Genomic DNA, 20,772 nt, shown 5'->3' on the forward strand with positions numbered 1-20,772 from the left:
GATGCACCTGTGCAAGGTGGCAAATTTATGGAGTAGAGATGGTTTTACTTGCAGCATTTCTTAGCTTCAATTGCTGAGCTGTGCAACCTTGATAATGTTCTTTTCACATGCTGTTTTGTGTGTAATTGTTACCTATATCAGCCCAAATTTTAAAATAGAGCACTTCCCTATTGAATGCCTTTTTTAGGATACATTTGCAGCTGACACTTAAAGGTGCCAATAGCCTGCCTCTCAGGCTGAAGGCTACTGGCACCATGGCAGCAGCACTATCCAAACTCTGAAAATTTCAAAGCTTTTTTCAAAGTCTTGGGGTGGACATTCCAAAAGTGAGGCGGCTGAAAATGCCTTGACTTTTTAAAAATGTTAGACTTAATTTTGATAAAATAGCAGATAATTAGAGGAAGTAGCTAGTTTCTAAAACAAAGTTAGCAAAGTAGGATAACACTGCAGGCAACCAACTCCCACACCTTTTATCATCATCATTAGTCATTTATATTGCAGCAGCATGTGGCAACCCCTGCTGATGTCTGGGCTAGAAACCAGATACAGACAGCAAGAATGATACCTAGCCTGAGAAGCTTAAAAATTACAACAAAACAATGTATTTGAAAGTGGGGGGAAAAATACTGAAAGGTTGAAGTGAGTAGCCGAAGGTTGACCTGCACATCACCAGGAGAGCTGGGCAATTGATCCATGGGAGCAGCTGCCCCTCTGACCTGCAGGAGGAGTAAGCACAGTGTGGAGCAGAGGTGACTGCTCGTCTTGCCAAGGTTCAGTGTTCTTGGGGAAAGTTCCCAGCTGTGCTATTCTCTGTACATATTGGAAAACACACAGGCAAGGTAACAGCTTTCCTCTGCAGGGCCTATGGTAGAGCTCTCTGGCATGGAAAGGAAATGGGATTCAGGATTGAAAAGGCCACAATTAACTTGCCAAATGGTCTGGCAAGGCCATCAGGATGGGCAATGAAGAGAGAAGTATGGGAAAATTTCTATTTTTTGTGATACATCACAGAATCACAAAATAGCTGAGGTTTGCAAGGACCCCCCGGGAGGCCACCTGGTCCCTGCTCAAGCAGGGCCATCTAGAGCTGGCTAGCCAGGATCACATCCAGCCAACTTTTCCTCTCCGGGAATGGAGACACCACAACCTTGCTGGGCAGCCTGCACCAGTGCTTGATCACCCTCACTGTAAAAAAGTGTTTCCTGATATTCAGAGATTTCCATTGCTCAGTAGAGGATGTCACCTTGCATATGGAGCAAAGCCGTTTGACTTCTTCTCCCCCCCCCCCCCCCCCCCCCCCACCTTCTATAGATTATTCCTATTCTCTTTGAAAAGATACAAATGGTCTGGCTATAGATTTGCTTAAGTCTTCTGTACAGTATGCTATTTCTCTGAAGTGGATACTGTATTATATAAGGAACATGTTTGGATAGCTAATATAATGCAACATACACATCATGTTGCCTCAAGGTCATGGCAAGTTGTATCTATTTATATGATGCATCTTGACATACCCTAATGTAGTGCCAGTAATTTAAAACAATGTCTATATAAATGTGAATAAAACCAAAAACATAACCACACACATAAAACTGAAAATATTTCATTTCTTTCATACATTAAGAGTATTCAGTAGCATATTGGTAACTCTTCTGAAGAATTTAGGAAGATAAACGTATATTTTTCTATATTTTTCTTTGATGAACACCCAGCCAAATTCTGTTCATGAACTTGAGTAAAATTATTGTTAAAAGGAAAGATAATCCAGATTTATACCACTAGAATCGAGAGCCAAATTTAGCCATGATATTTTTTTAACATATAATAGATTCTTCAAAAATATTGCTTGCAATAAAGAGTCTGGTAACAATAATTGAAATATTTATAATACCTGAATTATACAAAATTGGTCATTGGAAATGATTGCGTGCAAGTCCTAGAGTCTTTATAACACATAGTGAGAGTACTGTCTCATCAAACTGGTGTGATAGGTAGATAAATAGCAACATGTCTAGAAACAGTAGGTTGGTAATGATTCTTTCAACTTAGTTTTCAAAACAAAATGTTATTCGCTTATGAATTGTTGCCCAAAACACTCTACTTGTTCACACAGACCTGTTTTCTATTCTAACATCTGTTATGCCATTCCTGTAGGACTGATGCTTTCTTAGTTAAGATACTTTACTCACATTTGTAAAGTATCTGTTTGGCTCCACTCATATTTTTAAAGCCAAATGGTTCTTTAGGGAGATGTTTACCCATTTCTTCCTATTTCATGCTGTAAAGAATTGCCAAGGTATGCTGGGGTAACTGGAGCAATGGGCACATCAGTAAAAAAAAAAGAAGCTTGTGGCCTCAGACCAGCTAAAACCCAAAGAAGATGGCAGCCCTGCATTAGGACAACATTCTTCAGGCTCTGGTGAGAGGAAGGAGATTCAATCACAAAGCAAAACTGGGAAAAGAGCACTAGTCATAGAAGTGTTATTTAGATATTGCCAGTTCATGCCATTTAAGTAAATTCTAAGTATAGAAAAAGCCTTACAAGCCTTCATGAGTCACATATCCGGACAAAACAAACAAAAAAACGAACAAACAAACAAACAAAAAAACACAACTAAACAAACAAACAAAACAACCTTGGGCCAAACATCTCCAAAGGCCATTTGAGAACTAATAAAAATAAACTAAATATATTATGTTAGCCTGAAAAATGTGATATGAATCATTTATTGTCCAAAAAATTCTCCTGGATTCACTTTACCATGTAGGAAAGAAATGGAACCCTGCTAGAAGTACACAACTCAGTGCTGGTTCAACTGTGTACTAAGAAATTATAACTTCTACAACTCATGGACAGTGGCAAACATAGTTAATTGATCTGATCACCTAGATATTATGATATCAGAACCTATCTATAATTTAGATTGAACTTTACTTTTTTTTTTTTTAATATTAATCAGCTTTACTGATTAATATCAGATGGAAAAAAGACCACACGATTGAAAAATTGAAAGTGCAATGTACCTTAAAATACAAGGTCATTCTACCACACATCCAGAAAAACAAAACAAAACAAAATAAAACACAAAAAAAAGCAAACAAAACAAACAAAAAAATGAGACAGAGTAAGATACAACACAATATTTAAATTCCTGAAGCTGCCCACTGAAGCTCCAGGGAGCCAAAATATTTTTCTCAGTTTCCAGATCAGTAAGTACCCCATTCTTTGGACCACATTGTCTCTCTGGACCATCTGGTTTAAACTGAGGCAGCTCAGCTTCAGTTTATACCAGTTGAAGTCTTGCAGCATAAGCTTTTTAACAAGTCACTTACAGCACCAACAATTTAATTCAGCTTAACAGAAACACAGAAATAGAAACAGTAAAATGTCTTTTGACCTTTGCTGTTGGCTACAATCAAAACCATACAATAAAAAGAGCAGAGAGGAAATTTAGAACATATGCTCAAGATGAAAAAAATGTTCAGGCATGTAGCAGAGTACATTGAAGAAAACACTCAAGAACAATTCATTCTGCTGAAAATATTATTCCCATAAGGCTGCCAGGGTCAATGTCATCTTAGATTACGCACAGTACAAGAGCCAGCCATGGAAGAGGATCCACCCATAAGCCCTACACTCTTGGGCAGGAGGTCACTAAGCACTTGTACTTAATCTGTGGCTCTAGAGACGCCAAGGAGGAGCATAAAAAAAATAATAATAATAAAAATGCAGATTTCCTTTGTTAGCTATTATTCATACTGTTTTGCTAAAGGAGATGAATAAAGCATTAAGAATGACATTGTCCTGTCAATGCAGTGTTAATCAATGCCATTGATGAATGAAAATAAATTAACAAAACTCGGAAAAACATCCTTAAACTAAATCCCTCTCCATTTGCTCCAGATACAGAAGAAACCTTCCAAAGATTTTCCTTTGATGAAATCATTTTTCTACAAAGACTTCCCAGCTGGCTAACAGCATTCATACAAGCCTAACTTAAGAACTCAGGCTAAACTCTATTTTGCATATTCTATCACTCCCTAGCTTCTCCCAAATGTCATTGACACAGCTAACATAGCTGAACGTTGTTCTTCTCACAGGGTTGGACTTTATGCCACCCGCTAACGCCACTCTTTTATGTTGAATCTGGAAGCCGTCTTGCCTATGCCACGGATCTGACAGGGGACATCCTTTTGTCACCCAGAGACTTTTTTTGTAGAGCTTGGTGTAGGCACTGCCTTATTAATAGACAGTTCACTATTACACCTGACTCTGGATCTTAGGAACCCTTTCAAGTTACAGTTGGACATTTGAAACATACTTTCAACTCCTTAGATCTCCAGATGCTATACACACTCCAATAATTCATACAGAAACTCTGCAAAGTGACTGGTTACTGAAATGCAGCCAGCTCTAGAGTGAGTTACAAACCATACAGACATGCCAAATGGTCCAGGCAAGAGGAAAGGATGATTTTTTTTTTTTTTTTTGAAGAGGAAGTGTATGGCAAATTTATATAAAAAAATGTCTTATCCCATGAATCAAAAGACGTAACCGTTCTTTGCCAAAAACTGGAGAGCCTAAAAGCTCATAACTCTACATTAGTACAGCAATTATATTAGCTTTCCTGTATTTTAAGAACCCAAGACAAAAGTTTAATGTTTCTGACTTTGCTTTTTAAATAGAAACTGAGATTTACACTAGACAAACTCCAATCTAAAATCTCAGTGGGGTTGACAGCTGTGTCAAAGAAGAAAGCTTTTTCATGGTGCAAGCTTGTGGCTTGATTTTAATAATGGACATTTTCTTTCCATAGATTCAATATTTATATTCATTTTGTTATTTGAAAATCTGTCTACGGGATGCAAATCTGCCTGCATCCTAATTACTCTTGCCTACTTTTTGACTATAATCAGAGCAGGACCTATGCTAGCATCCAGATTTTAAACCTGGACATTCCCTTTTGTATAGGTTGGTAATAGAGATTCCAGTTATTTTTCAAAGAATAATCTATTTTATGGATAAGAGACTACTTTTGTCAAATTTTCAGGAAGCCTGCTGTAGCCAGGAACATTTTTTGGTTTATTTCTGAAAACAAACATTCCTAGGACTCCTGAGCTTGCCTTCCCAAGTTCATTACTATTTTTCTCCCAGTTACTTCCAATTCCTTCATCCTTTCTCCAGTCCTTTCTTCACTGGAACTTGCTTAGAGAGTGCAGCAAAGGGGGTGGTTGCGGGCAGCTTCAGAGCAAAGCAGCATTGCTGCAGCTCACTGTGTTTGGGGAGGAAAGAAAGATGGATGTGGGCTGGTGGAGTTCTTCCAAGGGGAAGCCTAGGGTTGTACAACTCACAGCTATATTCAAGCCCTCCCTAATAATCTAAGAACCAAGTTATTCATGAAAACCCACTGACAGTGTTTTACTCTGCTGCTTCTTGGACTATAAATGTCAAAAGCATCTCTGCAGTAATGCTTCTGGAGGCTGGCCTTGGGAAACCCTTCAGAAAAATCTGCCAGTAAGGCTGGGCAACTTCCCTCCTCTGATGAAGTCATCCGCTCTGGTCACAGACACTCTCTCCACATTCCCCCTGGGGTTAAAGTATACATTACTGTGGAGAAAATGTGCAGGACTTACAAATGCACAGCACTTCACCAAATGCAGATATTTGCAAATAAATAAGATCAGAATAGCTTTCTCAAAGATATCTGCATGTAACCTGTGCTCCACCAGCATGATGACTGTGTCACCGTCAACACTCTTCACATCCAGTTGAGGACAAACACTTCCACACAATGCTTGAAATAACATTTTTATATCTGCAAACATACTCTTACAGGCAGGATGGCTGGGTGGCCAAAGCACCAAGTGGAGACTGGGGGGTAGGGCCCCTGAGGTCCCAGTAGGACCCCACCATGAGCATGGTCATCATGAAAGATTCTGGTTCAGAGAAACAAAATCTCCCACCTCCTCGCTCATTAGCACTCTCTCCCCAGGTATATGTTGCAGGAGGACACTGTGCAGAGCTACCAAACATTTTATTAAAGCACCAGATTTCCACCCGAGCAAAGCACTGTATGGGCTGCCTCTCCCTCGCTGTTGCCAGGTGGTAATTGCTAACTAGGAAAACAGGGATTTGCGAAACTGACTGCTCTTCATAGATGGCACATTGCCTGCTCTCAAGAGCCACAATCCCTCTCCTAGCACAAAACTCTGTTGCCTTTCTTCCGTTTTTCTCATTCCTGATTTCTTGTAAATGCTAATTTTTGTTTTTCTGTGTCATTTTGCTGTCAAAACTATAATGCTAGAATATTACTAGACATCTCATCTAAGGAAGATTTACAGCTATTTGGTCTTCATTGTTTTGTTATAATTTTACCCTTTTTTATTTTTTTAACAATGCAGTAAACAAGGTATTTGAAACCTTCCAAACCTGGCTTATAAATTATTCCTGCTCCAACTTGCAGCCATTTATAACTGACATGGGTTTTATCTCTGCTGCAGTCATGGGACTGCTGCACACTTAACCATGCCCAAGCTGGCTCCACCGCAGCCAGGTGGGAGCAGAAGTCTCCCAGTAAGTACAATCTGCACATCCCTGTAGAGCAGAAACCACTGCCACCTTCCTGCTACACCCATTAGATGCACCTGAAGCCCGTGTCCTACCATCTTTCCTCTGCCTGTTACTTAAGCCAGCTAGATCAGTGCAGGGTGGGTACATTTATACAGGCTGTTGCCACTCTGAAACAGTAATATATATATGTATATATAAAATAAAATAAAAAATCAGGTAAAGAAAGAAGGTACAAAACCAAAGTCTGTTCTACCATAACAGCCGCATACTGATGGCAATGGCGAAACTAGCCAGTGGTGTGATCTAGCTGTGAAAGAAACCAGTGGCATGATTCTTATGGACTCCACCAGGAATTAGATCAGGCTTTAAAAACAAAAGCTGCCCAGACAAGCAACAGTGGCAGAAACAAAAAATACTTTTTCATAACTTAATCAATGCTAGCATATGCTTCAAGCCCATATCCCTGCTAGCCCCAGAAAATGACCCACATAGTGAATTATTAGCTCTAGTAGCCTCAAAGAAGAGGATCACATGACAACAAAGATTCACAGAAAGTCCCTTCCTTTTAGATGTCCTGTTTTCATTTAGTAATAGCTTGTGCTGAGAACAGTCCTTACTCTGTGTGTGCCGAAGCATTGCTTTCCAGTTTAGGAAAATACAGATAAACCCCCAGAGACATAAGCAAAGATTAGTGAAAAATGACCCTAACCGCAAAAAGCATTAAAGATAATGAAAATATTATTCATTCATACCAAAAATCAACATAAAAAATCCATATGTAATGTTGATAACAGGACCAAGTACATGGTAATGCAGTCAGTAAAATTAGCTACTCATCCCTGTCAACGTTTTGCAGAAGCAACTTCTGCTGTTGCCTCCTTGCCTGCAGCCAAGCAGGGAACTGAGCTCCATCTCCCCTCTTTGCTTTCCATGTGTCCTTCAGGACATGAACTGCACTCATACTACAGGAGAATCAAGAGGTTTCTTTTGAGTTAACAGTCCTGCACAAACATAAATTGACGTATTTATTGTATCCAAGGTTATGTGGAAAGCAGCCTTGCATATCTGTGCTGTATCACCCATCAGTGAGCTAAAGACAGAGGGCCAAACCCTGAGAGAGTTAAGCCAGTCAAGATACATCAGTGAACATCAGCTGAAAAGCATAGACATTGTTTGTCATATATCTTAAGCTGTCAGGAGAAGCAGCCAGTGAGCAATGCAGTACTCGACCTGTCAGCATGATACAGAGCATTTACATAGCTTTTTACAAACATTAACAGATTAATCCTCACCTCGGGACACACAAGCAAGGTTCAGTCGCCCTGCTGAACAGATCTGGAAGCTGAATTACTCTGTTTGTAACCTGGTTTCTAGAAGAACTCAGCATCTTTACATCTTATATAAGTGGAAGAAAGGATGGGACTTCGTACCTCCACACTTGGGAAATGGAGGGGTGAAGCAGATAGCAGCTTCAGCCCAGCCGTGTGTGTCTGTGGGGAGCTGGGGCTATGGGGACTATCTGAAGTGCAGATTTTCTGGCTCCTCTTCAATTCAATTCAATTTCTGGATCCTCTTCAATTCAGCCCAGCTGTGACAGTACCAAGTAGGATGGTAGCGTTACCCCAGCACAGAGGACGTGTTCATGCACTGTATTTCTCACCCAAAGTGTAAAGCAAATCAAAGCAGCTGAAGTGGAAAAGTCCTACCTGGTTGCAATTTCCTTAAAAAAGCAGATATCCAAAGCATCTCATTTCATTGCATTTCAATGGATTATATTTCTAAAAGCAGTAGCAGTTATCCTGTGCTAGCACACAGATGAAAGTTGAGTTTTGTGTGCAAGGACTTGGCTTAGTACTGGGGAATAGAGAGGATCTACAACAGACAGAAACTATGAGACCATGCTGACAGAGCTCATAGACCAAGACAGAAAGTAAGACATGGCAGTGTCACGAGGAGTGCTGTCTGTTTTGTTTAACCACCTGGGAGACACCATTTATGCACACATTTATACAGCTGAGGGACCTGTTATTGGTGGTGTCACTGAGGGCTGAGGAAGAATCAGACATAATCCATGAAACTTGTTAAAAATGTTTGGGATTACCACTAAAGAACAGATGTCAGGAAGGTCTCCCTTGTTTTATAAAAGAAACTGCTTATTGATTCTGTCTATTTGCATCATGTACTAATCCCTTGCTTAACCTGCAGGGATGAAGAAAGACTGTTTCTCTCTTCATGCTTAACTTGACTTCTGCAGGGAGATGGTGCACCTCCAGGAGAGGCTCCAGAGAAGGGCCGTGGGTAGGAACAGGTTGTGAGGTATGGAGCACTAGTGTTTCTGATGGTAAAATCTCCCTGATATCCACTTGGTGTGCCTTCTGCATGTGCTCATAAATACTCTGAAATCCAGGTTAGAGATCAGAAAGGAATCTGATTGTAGGACTTTGTTTGTAATATCTATCCACTTTTTTTCTTTCTTTTATTTTATTTTTAGGAATGTAAGGCTTTAGTGATGCTTTTCGTCTATCACTTGTGAAACACTGAAGATATGTTTTCACTAGTTTTCTTTACTAGCTTTCTAAAATTCAATGAGGAGGACAGGAATTATTCTGTGGTAAGTATGAACGGATGGAGCAGATGCTTTGTGAGCCCTTCTGCATTAAACATCCATTGCATGGTTTTGGTGTTGGGGTAGGGACAACTAGAGCCAAAGATACCAATGATCCCCTACAATTCATTAAGAAAATGCAGGAGCAGATGCAAGAATTGAGGGATCACAATCAGGAGCAGAAGTAATGGACCAGCCCTCCTCAACAGGCTCATATATGTTAGTAGTATTAAAAAAATATTATCAGGTACATTGCATTTCACTCTTAGTTCCCTTTATAATATACAATATCTCAGAATGGCTCCAGAGGAGCAGGTACAACGTAGATTGCCAGACATTTTTGTAGCAGTGTTTTTAGAACACATCTAGCTGTGCCAAGGTCCAAAGCACTTTGATGCAATGTAAAGCATTTGCTGTGGAATGAAAACACAGGAACCCAACACAAATGGAAATGACATCAGTGAAATGGATGCCTCTTCCTAAGGAAAGCTTGGATTTCTAGCATTGTTTAATGCAGGTAGAGAACAAGTATTATGTTTGGCAGCAGAGAAACAGTACTATCCTAAGGGTCATTGTGGTCATCCATTAAAAAACACTTTCAAGAATACTTTAAAAGCTCTTCCAAAATCCTGTCTCCTTCTATTAAGTGTTTTACTGCTTCCATAGTCAGTGAAAAGTTAAATTTGCTATGAATACCTGAACAAAATCCTTTCAAGCAGTTTTAGTTTTAGGCACAAAACAAAAAAGAAATCCCAGCGTTACACAGGCCACAGATCTCAATAAATGCTCTTGCCATCTGCTTTCTGAGTCCAACAGGTTAAATGGCTTTGTTTTCAAGCATCAAATTTGCATTCCTTAAGGGAAGTTTCTGATACTCTTAACTTAGTTCAGTAGCACCTCACTTTACAAACACTATTGCTAAGTTTCAGCATGTGTCAAAGTGAAGTCCTAAATTTTCTTATCAAATTTATCACACTTTCACCTGAAGTAGAAATTGATGCTTTTCAATATCTAGACTCATATATTATCAGATGGTCATATATTATAAAGTGATAAATTCCAAATTTTCAGAAGTCAGATATTAAAGATATGTACTACATTAATTTCCACATTAAACAGGTAACAAACAATTAAGATATGATTTATAATCACAAAGACCATGCTGCTTTCTAGTCACACCACTGTTTTCTGTCTACCTTGGTTTAAAACTAATGCAAGAACAGGCATTCTCCCATTCTTTTTCTCATAAAGAGTTGCACCAGACATTGTTTACCTATTTTGCACTTTCTTGTTTCATCAAAGTCTACTCATCAAAGCTCATCAAGTATTTTTCCCTATGTCTCTTATTTCTGAGGCCATTACCTTGAATAAAATTCTTTATTCGTATTCATGGACTTCTGTGGTTATTTTTCAATGTTCCTTAGCCAACTAAAATCTGCCTTACCTTTTGAGGTTCAATGATTACCTTATTACGATAATTAGATTTACTTTCTTGACCTATTAATGTTGTAGGAAATATACAATTGTTATAAATCCCAAACTCATATCCTTACAGGTATTTGGATCCCTTAGTCGCCGTTATTAAAATAAAAAAATAAATAAATAAAAAAAGAATTAGGGGGCATATGATAAGTTCTTAAGTATCTATGTGTTTGAATTTAAAACACTCATATATTCTAAAAAAAGCTGAAGATTAGCTTGGACAGAGGAGTCAGACCATCATTAATAAGAATCTCTGTTAGGTATCATATTCTCTGTGTCATCTTTCTGTAAGTGTTGTATTCATAATGATCTCTGTGAATTCTAGAAAACAAATCACCAGTCTTTTTATGTTTTAACTGTATTTTTTTTTTCTGTTTAAGTCTGATTCTGCCCTCAAAGCTATTACAGAGCCCTCACAGCTATTCTTAAATTCTGACAGCATAAACAGATGCACCCATATGTACATGCCTAAATCTGCATGGGATATTTAGTATATTTCTATTTAGAATTTTCTCTTCAATCTAGGATATATTTTCCCTTTGTAGTAAGTTAATTGCATAATTAATGGTTACATTCAAACGGAACAGCTTGGGAGAGAAAGAAGAATTTTTAGGACACCTGTGTCACACTGGCAAGGAAGTACGCATCAGTAATTTCACATTTGACACTTCAACTAGTATTAACTTAAAAGTCCAAATGCAAGTCATTAAGCAAAAATGAAGAAAATGAAGAACAACCTTGCAGGGACAGTGATGAACTGAAAATGAGGACATTTGGGTTCAATTCAGAACTCTTCTCTGCCAGTGTAGCTTTGGGCATTTTTTTTTTGTTGTTGTTCCTCAGTTCCTTACCTATTTAATAAGGATATTAATACTTCATTAATTCTACCTCTTGCCTGTATGCCTTTTGAAGGCCTCTCAAAGTTTTTTGTAATAGAAACTACCTCTTCTGGTATCTGTAAAACTCACAGCAAATAAAGGCTTGTTTTTTACTGGAGACACAAAAATAATAAAAAGAGGGAATCGCAATCAGAACTTACATCTACCATAGAGCTGGTAGGAACTGCTGTTCAGTATCAGCAATATAAGGATATACAATGTGTAGTGCTGAAGATGGCCCTTGAGGGAGCTTGCAATTAAAGAGCTGACCTGTAAGAGACAATAAATATTGGGACAGCTATGACAAATCTTGTTAAAATAAATAAATAAATAAATAACAATAAAAAAATAAAAATCCCTGACCAAAAAGAGAGAGAGAGAGATTTTAAGTGTTATAAACTTTCACTGAAAAAAACAGACATATATGCAATTTCTTGTTACAAAAATGAGAGTCTGAATAATAATGTCAAAATGAAACAGGTCATTTCAAAATCGGTATTTCATTACATATGAGTTTTTAGAGCTTTCAGTTATTAAAAAACTTCGCCTTTTCAATTTTTTATCCTGGTTTATGGAAAACACAGGTGCTGATCAACTGAAATTTCTTGAAAGATGAATATACTTTCCATGGCTATTTATGTTTAAGCAACAAAACCTTAGGACTCAGTTTTGTTGTTGTTGGTTGTTAGTTTGTTTGTTTTATTTTAGTGGGCCTTGCAAAAAATCAGTTTTTTGATGGATCATGTATCAAGACCGCTCAAGGCATTCCAGGTATAGGAATTTCTTGTGTGTTGTATTATTAAAATACATTTTTCTTGATTACAGGTAGTTGTTGTAAGCGTGGAAAGTATTTCCATTGCTCACTATAACTGTCCTGATCGTGCGGATGATTCAAGCTCTAATTCACATACTTTATCCAATGAAACAGTTCAATGGATTGAAATTAAATGTGTGTTTTCAGCATCAGACCCTTATTGAATAGTATCCAAAATAAAAGAAAATTACTTTCATTTGCTTTAGAATTCACAGAAAGCCAAATACAGCTGTTATACAACTGTTTAAAGTAAATGATGAAAAATGACATGAAAGAAAGAGGTCTGTCTCTGTAAATCATTGACAGAAATGTCTGCTAAACACAATGAACATCCCATATCATGTACAAAAGCGTATTTCTCAGAATCACCTACTCCTTAGAAAATAATGAGCTGTTCTTGCTATATGTATGTTGTTATTACAGGGATAAATGAAAAAAAAATATTGCTGCATTAGTGTATTGGACACATTTTAAAGGCTACTATGCTTGCTTTTTCTAGTATTTTTCTTTCTTCCATAATGCATAACCCAGTGCAAAAGAATTTCTATTATATTGTATTCTGAAAATGAACTGTTTTTACAGTGTACAATGAAGGAAATATTACTTATGTAATATATATCCTAATAATATAGACATCTATAAACACAAAATTGCATGGGGGATTAAAATCCAGATGTTTTAATATGACTCTATATATATTCTGTAGGAAGCTTGCTATGATTATGACTTCAAATTGGGCTTTTATTCTATATAAACATGTTTCTAGATCTAGAAAAGAGCTAAATGTCATGCATTAACTAAAAGAACGAACATATTTAATGTAGAAGACAGTGTGGTAAGTCTCCTTTTACTTAATAATAGTGAATGTTTTTATAAGTTCAATGATATATAAATTATTCTTTTTAATGAATTTCCAGAGCAATTGACAATAATACCTAGTAACAATATTAATACAGTCACGGAAATAAATAAAACAATGAATGATTCCAATAAGAATACACTCCTCTTGGATTTGGAGATCACTAATAAAAGTAAACTTTGCACACTCTGATAATTCTTCACTAACATCTCTATACAGTTGCATCTCTATACAGTTGTATGATCTTTCAGAATGCAGTTGACCTAATTTTCTTGTCCTAATTACGAGGCGAAAGGATTCATATGAGTAAAAGGAAAAATGATTCTGTTTAGAAGGGAATTACAAATTATGCCAGAAGCCTAATAAATCTGTTGCCATGACAATCAAAGGGACAAGTCTTACAAAACCCTTTCTAATTTATTCACGTGAGTAGTTCTTACTCATATGAGTTGTCCCATTGATTGAAATAGACCTGTTGATGTGAGGGGAGATTTGCAGTAGGAAATTTGAATTTAGGATGCAGCCCTTGTTCACGTAAAGAGCACAGAGGGCTACTTCCACAAGTAAGAGATTCTTTTAACAATGGAGTTTGGAAGATGACATTTTTCAGTTGTCTTATCCTTCCTCAGTCTTCCTTATCAACTCTTAAAATATTTGTGCATTTTAGATGGTAAATTCCACAAGTAAGAGATTCTTTTAACAATGGAGTTTGGAAGATGACATTTTTCAGTTGTCTTATCCTTCCTCAGTCTTCCTTATCAACTCTTAAAATATTTGTGCATTTTAGATGGTAAAATCTACTTCATTGTACATGTATGCATATTTTGAACCTTTACTGCTAAAATCAAGACTGGTTCCTCTGAACCATTCTGAAAAACTACCAAACTACTGGAATATCCTTGTATCATCTCAGTTTCCTCCTGCTGCAGTGATTTTAAAAAGCTGCATTTCCATTCTCTCTCTAAAAACTACCTTATGAATTCCTTCTCTGCAAAAGGAGAAGGCGTGTCAGGAACTGACACAAAATTTGATTTTTTGAATAGGTTTTAAGCTTTTAAATGCAGTTCATGAGAGCTGTTTTGGTCTGGCCTGGCTCGGCGTTTTGCTTTGGCTTTTTGCATCCTCCTCACCCTCAGAACCTACTGCCAGGGCTCCATCACCTCCATACCCAGCTGGAGTGCCTGTGACACCTGCCACACAGCCCCACTTCTGGCCCATTTTAAATCTTGTAAAACACTGTAGGACTTGCCCTCAGAGTGGGGCAGGCCCTTATCATGGTTTGCTCCTCAAGGGGCAGTCACCTTTCTCTCTTTCAAATTCACTGATCAACCAGAACGGAGAAGAAAAAATATATATTTACCATTGGCATGCTTACATCTTTTAGTTCTACCCTATGTTACTGAAACAGGAATCCAAGTAAACTAGGTTTTCTGGAAAGCTAAGCTGTTCTGTCTCAGTTCACTCACTTTATAATTCCTGATCTGCTTGGCAATTTCCTAATAATGACCCTAAATTGTGGTAAGTCGGTTATTTAGTTAATAACATCACCTTACACTCTCCTAGCACCTCTCATCCAGGAAGATGAAGGCAAATTACAGCTGTTAATGAACAAAATCTTGCAACATTCACTGAATTCATTTACAACCATTCCCGACACCCCACTAGTACATGACAGAAATTACTTGATATGAGAACATTTCATATTGGGTTTGCTTACTTTTGCTGTGACTTAGGTAATAAAAAGTAACTGTCATAATTCACATTGGTCATTTTTTTTTTTTTTTGACTTTCTGACATGTAAAAGGATCTGCCTCACCCTGTACATAAAACAGGATCTGATTCTGCATTTGATACTTGTTTCCCATGGGGAAAAATAAATAAATCTTTTGTACCTGCAGATCTTGCATTAGCTGGCAGACTCTGAAAACTGTTCTGTAGTTTTTGTTTATCCAGAAAATACAGATTTGTAGCTATTCTTATGTTCATACAGGATTTATTTTTCCTACTATTTTTGCCTTCTAGTGGTCAGTATACAACTGAGGTGCAGGGAAGGTGTAGCACCATGACCCCAGAGAGACAGAGACAGAGAGAGGAAGAGGAGGCAGGAGGAGGGAAATGGAGGGAGGGAAAAAGAGAAAGAAATGTCAGAGCAAATTCTTAAACAGCCCCTTTAACCTGGAAATATATACAATATAGCTACCAAAGTTCCAGTCCAAGTGCAGCTGATAACACAGGTGTGCACACACGCAAACACATACAGCCAAAAAGCAAGGGAAAAAGACAGAAACGATCTTATAAAGCTGCTGCAGTAATCAGAACACTTGCTCCTGGAAAACAGCCATACTGACAAATGGTCTTTTGTTAGCATTTTACATTTTTTCAATTTTCAGGTGATTATTGGTAGTATCTTTAGCTCTCACGATAACAGAAATATTATTATTAAGGAAGGAAAAAGGCCTTACCATGCAGTGCATCAGGAAGAGATGAGAAGCACAGAGCATGCTGCAGAGATTAAGCTCAGCATGGCACTCAGATATCCTGTGGAATTGAGGAAAATTGTCCAACCCATTCTTCCTAACAAAGCGGACAAGTTTTCTCTAGGCTTGAATTTTTCACCAGAAGCCAGATCCTTAAAGTGCATTATATTTTCTTCTTCAGGAGATATATTTCCTCCAGTTAAGTTTCAGCTCCGCAATGCCATTTCCAATCAGCACGAAGAAGTTCTTCATTCCCAGATTCGTGGTGTCATCAGAGGGACTCCAAAGAAAATCAAAGAAAGAAAAAGAAAAAAAGAAAACAATACCTTACTGAAGCCCTGAAATTGCTATGCAGAGAAAGGGGGAAAAAATAACAACCCCTCATTTATTCTATTACCTACGTGTTTCACAACAATCTACCTCTTTGGTCTCATATATGCGGTGCTGATTACCTGTAATAAAGGAAGAGACAAAAACTTTCCCAATTCACACATGATGCATTTTCATTACTGCTGCCAACTGTGTGCTACCAAACAACCCTTCTCATCCTGAGGAATCTTTTAAATGATCTGATCAAAGCATCAGCTGTCCCTTTCCCTTCCCAGTGAACATGAACATTAGAATTTCTAGAAAAGCATTGGAGAAAGCTTAGGAAATAACCCCAAATGAGATCTAAAAGCAAAACCCTTGAAGCAGAGGAGTTCTTGAGCAAGGAGCTGCCTTGCCTGAAGGATCTGGGGACACAGTCTCTAAATCATTGTAGGGAAAGAAAAAGGGATAAAGAATAGTAGCTAACACGGGGCTTGGAGAGGATGGGGTGAGACTGAATGGGTGTCAGGCTGGGGTGGGATCCTGAGTCACCCTCAGCCTCCTGCCTTCTCGCTGACAGCAGCGCGGGCTTCCCCTGCACTTTCTGCAAAGCATATTAATTGATTCTGGTTGCTGAGCAACTAACTCTGGGGAGCCACATCGACGGCTCCGGCACGGCTTCAGCAGCAGCGGCAGCTCGGAGAGGGGGTGCTCTCCCTGCCTGCCTCCTCCTCGGGCTTGCTCCCCTCCACAGGATGCCCTCAGCCATCCTGCAGGGAAGCTTTGCAAGGAAATGGTGAAACCACTGCTAAGGCAGCAGGGGAAGGAAGAGGGCTGCCCCCCTTTATGCAGCACGGCTGAAGCCCCCAGCAGCAGCCGTCACGCCGGGAAACCCACCCATACACAGCAGGAGTGGGGTGAAGCTGTGGGGAGGTGCCTTTCCCTGCAGAAAACCAAAGATGGGTTAACCCTCTGTTTCTCCAGGCAAAGAAGTCATTAAAATGATGGGTGACTCCCTTAGTTATGCCAATGCATGGGTTCAAAAGTGAGCTTCCAGTTGAAGGTACTTGCCCACGTAAGCTCTGTTCCTGCAATAACAGTGTAAATGTACTACTTATTTCCGACCTCTTTATCATGTTGCACTTCAGACAGAGCAAATAGTTCTCTAACTGAAAAGATATGCAGTAAGCCAGAGCTACCATCCAGAGGAATTGCCTGGACGTGTTTCTCTGAGACTGCAAAATGGAGTTCTCTGACACAACCTTGCCATTGCTTTCACCGATGTCGCATTTAACTCACTCACAGGAGAAAAGCAACAATGACGCCATTTAGTTTTGGCCCATAAAAGAGGATAACTGGAGCTGTCCCTGAGAGATTCCTCCCAGAGTGCCTCAACTGATGGCCCCAGAGGAACAGCAGAGGATTTCTGCAAGGTTGATGCCAAGTTGACATACCCTGAGAAGGACCTGACCACTGCAGTTTGTGGCAGGGTTTCTGCTGACTTCTGTGGCTCAGTAAACTGAAAAACAAGACATTTCCAAATATCTTATTTCCAAAATAAGTTTCATAACACAAACAGCGCTTCTCAAACTGTATCCAAAACAAGATATTGTTCTTGTGTTGGATAAATCCTTAGTCAGATCATGGCATTTGCTCAACACTGACTAAGCTGTGTTCCCATTGACCAGGTAAGATGTAAGAAATGAAAAGACCTCAGGATTTCTCCCCCTGGGATCCGATACTTAGTGTAATATCAGATCTTGGCCAAACTGCTCACATGTGATTACTGTCAAAGACCCAAGCTACATCAGCTCTTTATTTCTGTTATAGTGATAGGACAAGCCAAAGGGCAAGGCTGTGAGAAATGCCTTAGTTTGCAGTCACATAAATAGACAGATAATTCTCCCCTTGAAAAAACTCCAACCTATAGCTCACACGTGCTATCTAAATGGCAAGCACCGGGCCTCGGTGAAAACGGGACAGGTTATCTTAAGTAACAGAGTAACTTTTGTGACAGTAGTTTAGCCCCACCACACTCTGCTTTCATGCTTTATAAAGCAAGATCTACAGTGTAGCTTCATTTTCTTAGCAGAGTTAGATGCTTTAAGTATATTTAAACTTCAGCAAGGACCATTAGATCAGTTAGTAGAGCTGCTGTTTGACATAGATCACAGAACATTTTCAATTCATCCAATATGACTATGGATACAAGTGTTTACTTCATCCTCCTGGTACAGCTTAGGGAGGAATATGGGAATTTCAATATTGATTTAGTAAATGAAGGTCATCTAGTCTCTTATCAACAAGACACTGCAGGATATTTCTAAGAAAAAAAAATCCTATAGTTGAACTACCTCCAGGTAAATGTTTTTTTCTAAGTTCTCCTAGCCTACTAACCATAGGTTAAACACACTGAAACTAAGATAATACAATGCACATAGACTGTTCCTGATTTATATGGTCATCGATTTATGTAATAAAATAAAATCAGTACTATTCACTATTCCTTAATCTCTTCTGACAATTTGGATATTTCTTCTGACCATCTCTCATAGCACCTCATCTTTGTTCCTGGGTAGGAATAAATCCAGAAAGGCTTCCTGTAGTAATGGTTGATGTAAATAATGTATTTTGTTACAAATCCAGAAAGGTTTCCTTAGCAATGGTTGATGTAAATAATGTATTTTTTTTACGTGTCACTGCTCATATCTGACATTACTCCCTTCAGCCCACAAGTTTACAGGCTTGCAACAAAGTGCTGAGGAATAATAAAAAGCAGGATTGAAAGAGAAAAACCCACCTCTGTCTCACAGCCACATGCTAGTCTTAGGAAACGACTTTCTAACCAGTGCTTACAAGTCTCCTTTCTGGAGTCTCCATGCTTTTGAAAGGCAATTTATTCCAATGCCTCACTACCATGACTATAAAAAGGGTATTTCTAAGCTCCATTGATGCAAAGTTAAACATAATATTTCTTGTCTTTTTCACTACAATAAAGAAAAAGAACTCCTCCATTCCTCTTTGCAACTGCCTCTTATGTGTTTAAAATTAATTATCTTTTTTTTATCAGTCTCTTCCCTTTATAGATTAAAACCTTATATTTGCTTTCACTCTTCCATCCTTTTTTTCTTTTTTTTTTTATGGAATAGTTTGTCACACAATGACCATTGGGTTGTAAGTGTGAAATTCTGGGTCTGTAGAGATGTACATTAATGCCTGTAAAAGGAAACAGAAACAAAGAGAGGGTGTTTGGCTTAGAAAATGAGTCACAAAATGTAGGAGCAGGGAAACAAGGGAGAACTTCTTCCTCTATCTGCTATGGTAGGGTTACATACTGTTTCAGTATTCCTTTTTTCTTTTCTGAACAAAATGGTGTGACAGAAAGGAGGAGGTGAAATACAGCTGGGTATCATGACTGTTGTGACCAATGAGTCTTTCCAACTCATGGAAAAAGATGGCCCCATTTAAGAGCATAAGAAAAAAAAGTCTTTTTAATTTGTATAATGATTTATGAAATATTAGGTAGAATAGGGACTCTAGCACAAAATCTCAGGTAAGCAGTACGGGAAAATGGAGAAATATATAAAGAAAAGATTAGAGGTGAGTATGTACCTGGGAGGAATGAAAGGCTGGAAAAGTTGTGAATGTTTAGACTAAGGTGACAGAGAAAGGTGGAGAGATTTTCCAAATTCTTACAAAGAAATTATTGAATCTACATAAACATTTTTCTCCATAAGCATAGTAAAATAAGTCTTTTGACATAAGCTGCAATTGTTTAATCTTTTTCCCTTTTAGCCCGTTACTTTAATGTCAGTGCCTGCTTTTATCCCCAACAGTGACATCTTTAAAAAGTGTGAAAACAAGTTATTGATATTTTAATGTACTATGTTTTGTACTTTATTTTTACAAGGAGGTACACCAAATAGTGTTGAAGTGCTTTATTGGAGAAATTTTCATAAAAAGTGCTAGGCAAGGGCAGTTGAAGGACAAAGCAATAAAATATAACAACCATAGAAGGGAAACAAATCAACAACTGCTGATTTCAAAAAGAAGCCAAGCTGTTTACCATATAAGGAGGAGCCATCAGATTATTAATAGAAATTGCAGCAAACATAGGTTTGGAGATGTCAACATTCACGTAGTTTTTTTTTTTTTTTTAATTTAGAAAATACAAAGCTGTTTAGATAAAATTCAGTCCCTTAGAGAAAGCAAGTACAGCAACTTTCTTTCACTTTCACAAGCTTGAATTTCATCTCATATAAATGCTTTTTATTATGCATTCAAAGGCTGACTAATACACATGTTCTGTTTCTATTACATTCTCTATTCATCTTTCCTCTTCCCACCTTTCCATCCTTTCAGTAGTACTATCACCCTCTTTGAGAAAATGACTGTCCTGTGAGCCTAAGGACCAGACCAAGCCAGGACTTGGTCAGCCTCCATTTCCCTGCAAAGGGGCACCTAGTGTCCTACCAAAACCATGAGCTCCTGCAGGTGAATCAGACTGGCAGCATCCCTTGGTGTTCAGGGCTGCAGATAACTAGGGCCCGTAGTGCAAGACCTTGGGCTTCAAAATGATGGAGGTACCATCAGGAAGTGCCTTCTTGGGGTCACCCCTGTGGGCTCTCAACGAATGACGGGGGAACTCAACTCCCCAGTACACACAGTTGCCTGCCACTGGAAGCAAATGAAATAGCTCTCTCTCTCTCTCTTTCTCTTTAGTTCTTCCTTCCTTCCTTTCTTTCTTACATTTTTTACCTTTCTTACCTTCATCCCA

The 20,772-nt window shown here is 38.4% G+C and overlaps 1 long non-coding RNA gene across 6 annotated transcripts in view; it reads right to left on the reverse strand.

Moving 5' to 3' along the window:
- Positions 1 to 20,772, reverse strand: part of LOC121071763 — a 162,125-nt gene that overhangs the window by 12,250 nt on the left and 129,103 nt on the right. For 4 of the 6 annotated variants that reach the window (XR_005820759.1, XR_005820756.1, XR_005820760.1 and 1 more), the window contains exons 2-3: positions 15,672 to 15,966; positions 11,698 to 11,806 (exon numbers count right to left, since the gene is read on the reverse strand). This is a non-coding gene — a long non-coding RNA (uncharacterized LOC121071763). Of the gene's footprint in view, positions 1 to 11,697; positions 11,807 to 15,671; positions 16,034 to 16,138; positions 16,575 to 20,772 lie in introns of those variants that run through there. The other 2 variants (XR_005820757.1, XR_005820761.1) reach the window with 2 other exon arrangements.

The sequence above is a fragment of the Cygnus olor genome, chromosome 5 (genome assembly GCF_009769625.2).
Source record: "Cygnus olor isolate bCygOlo1 chromosome 5, bCygOlo1.pri.v2, whole genome shotgun sequence".
Taxonomy (NCBI): domain Eukaryota; kingdom Metazoa; phylum Chordata; class Aves; order Anseriformes; family Anatidae; genus Cygnus; species Cygnus olor.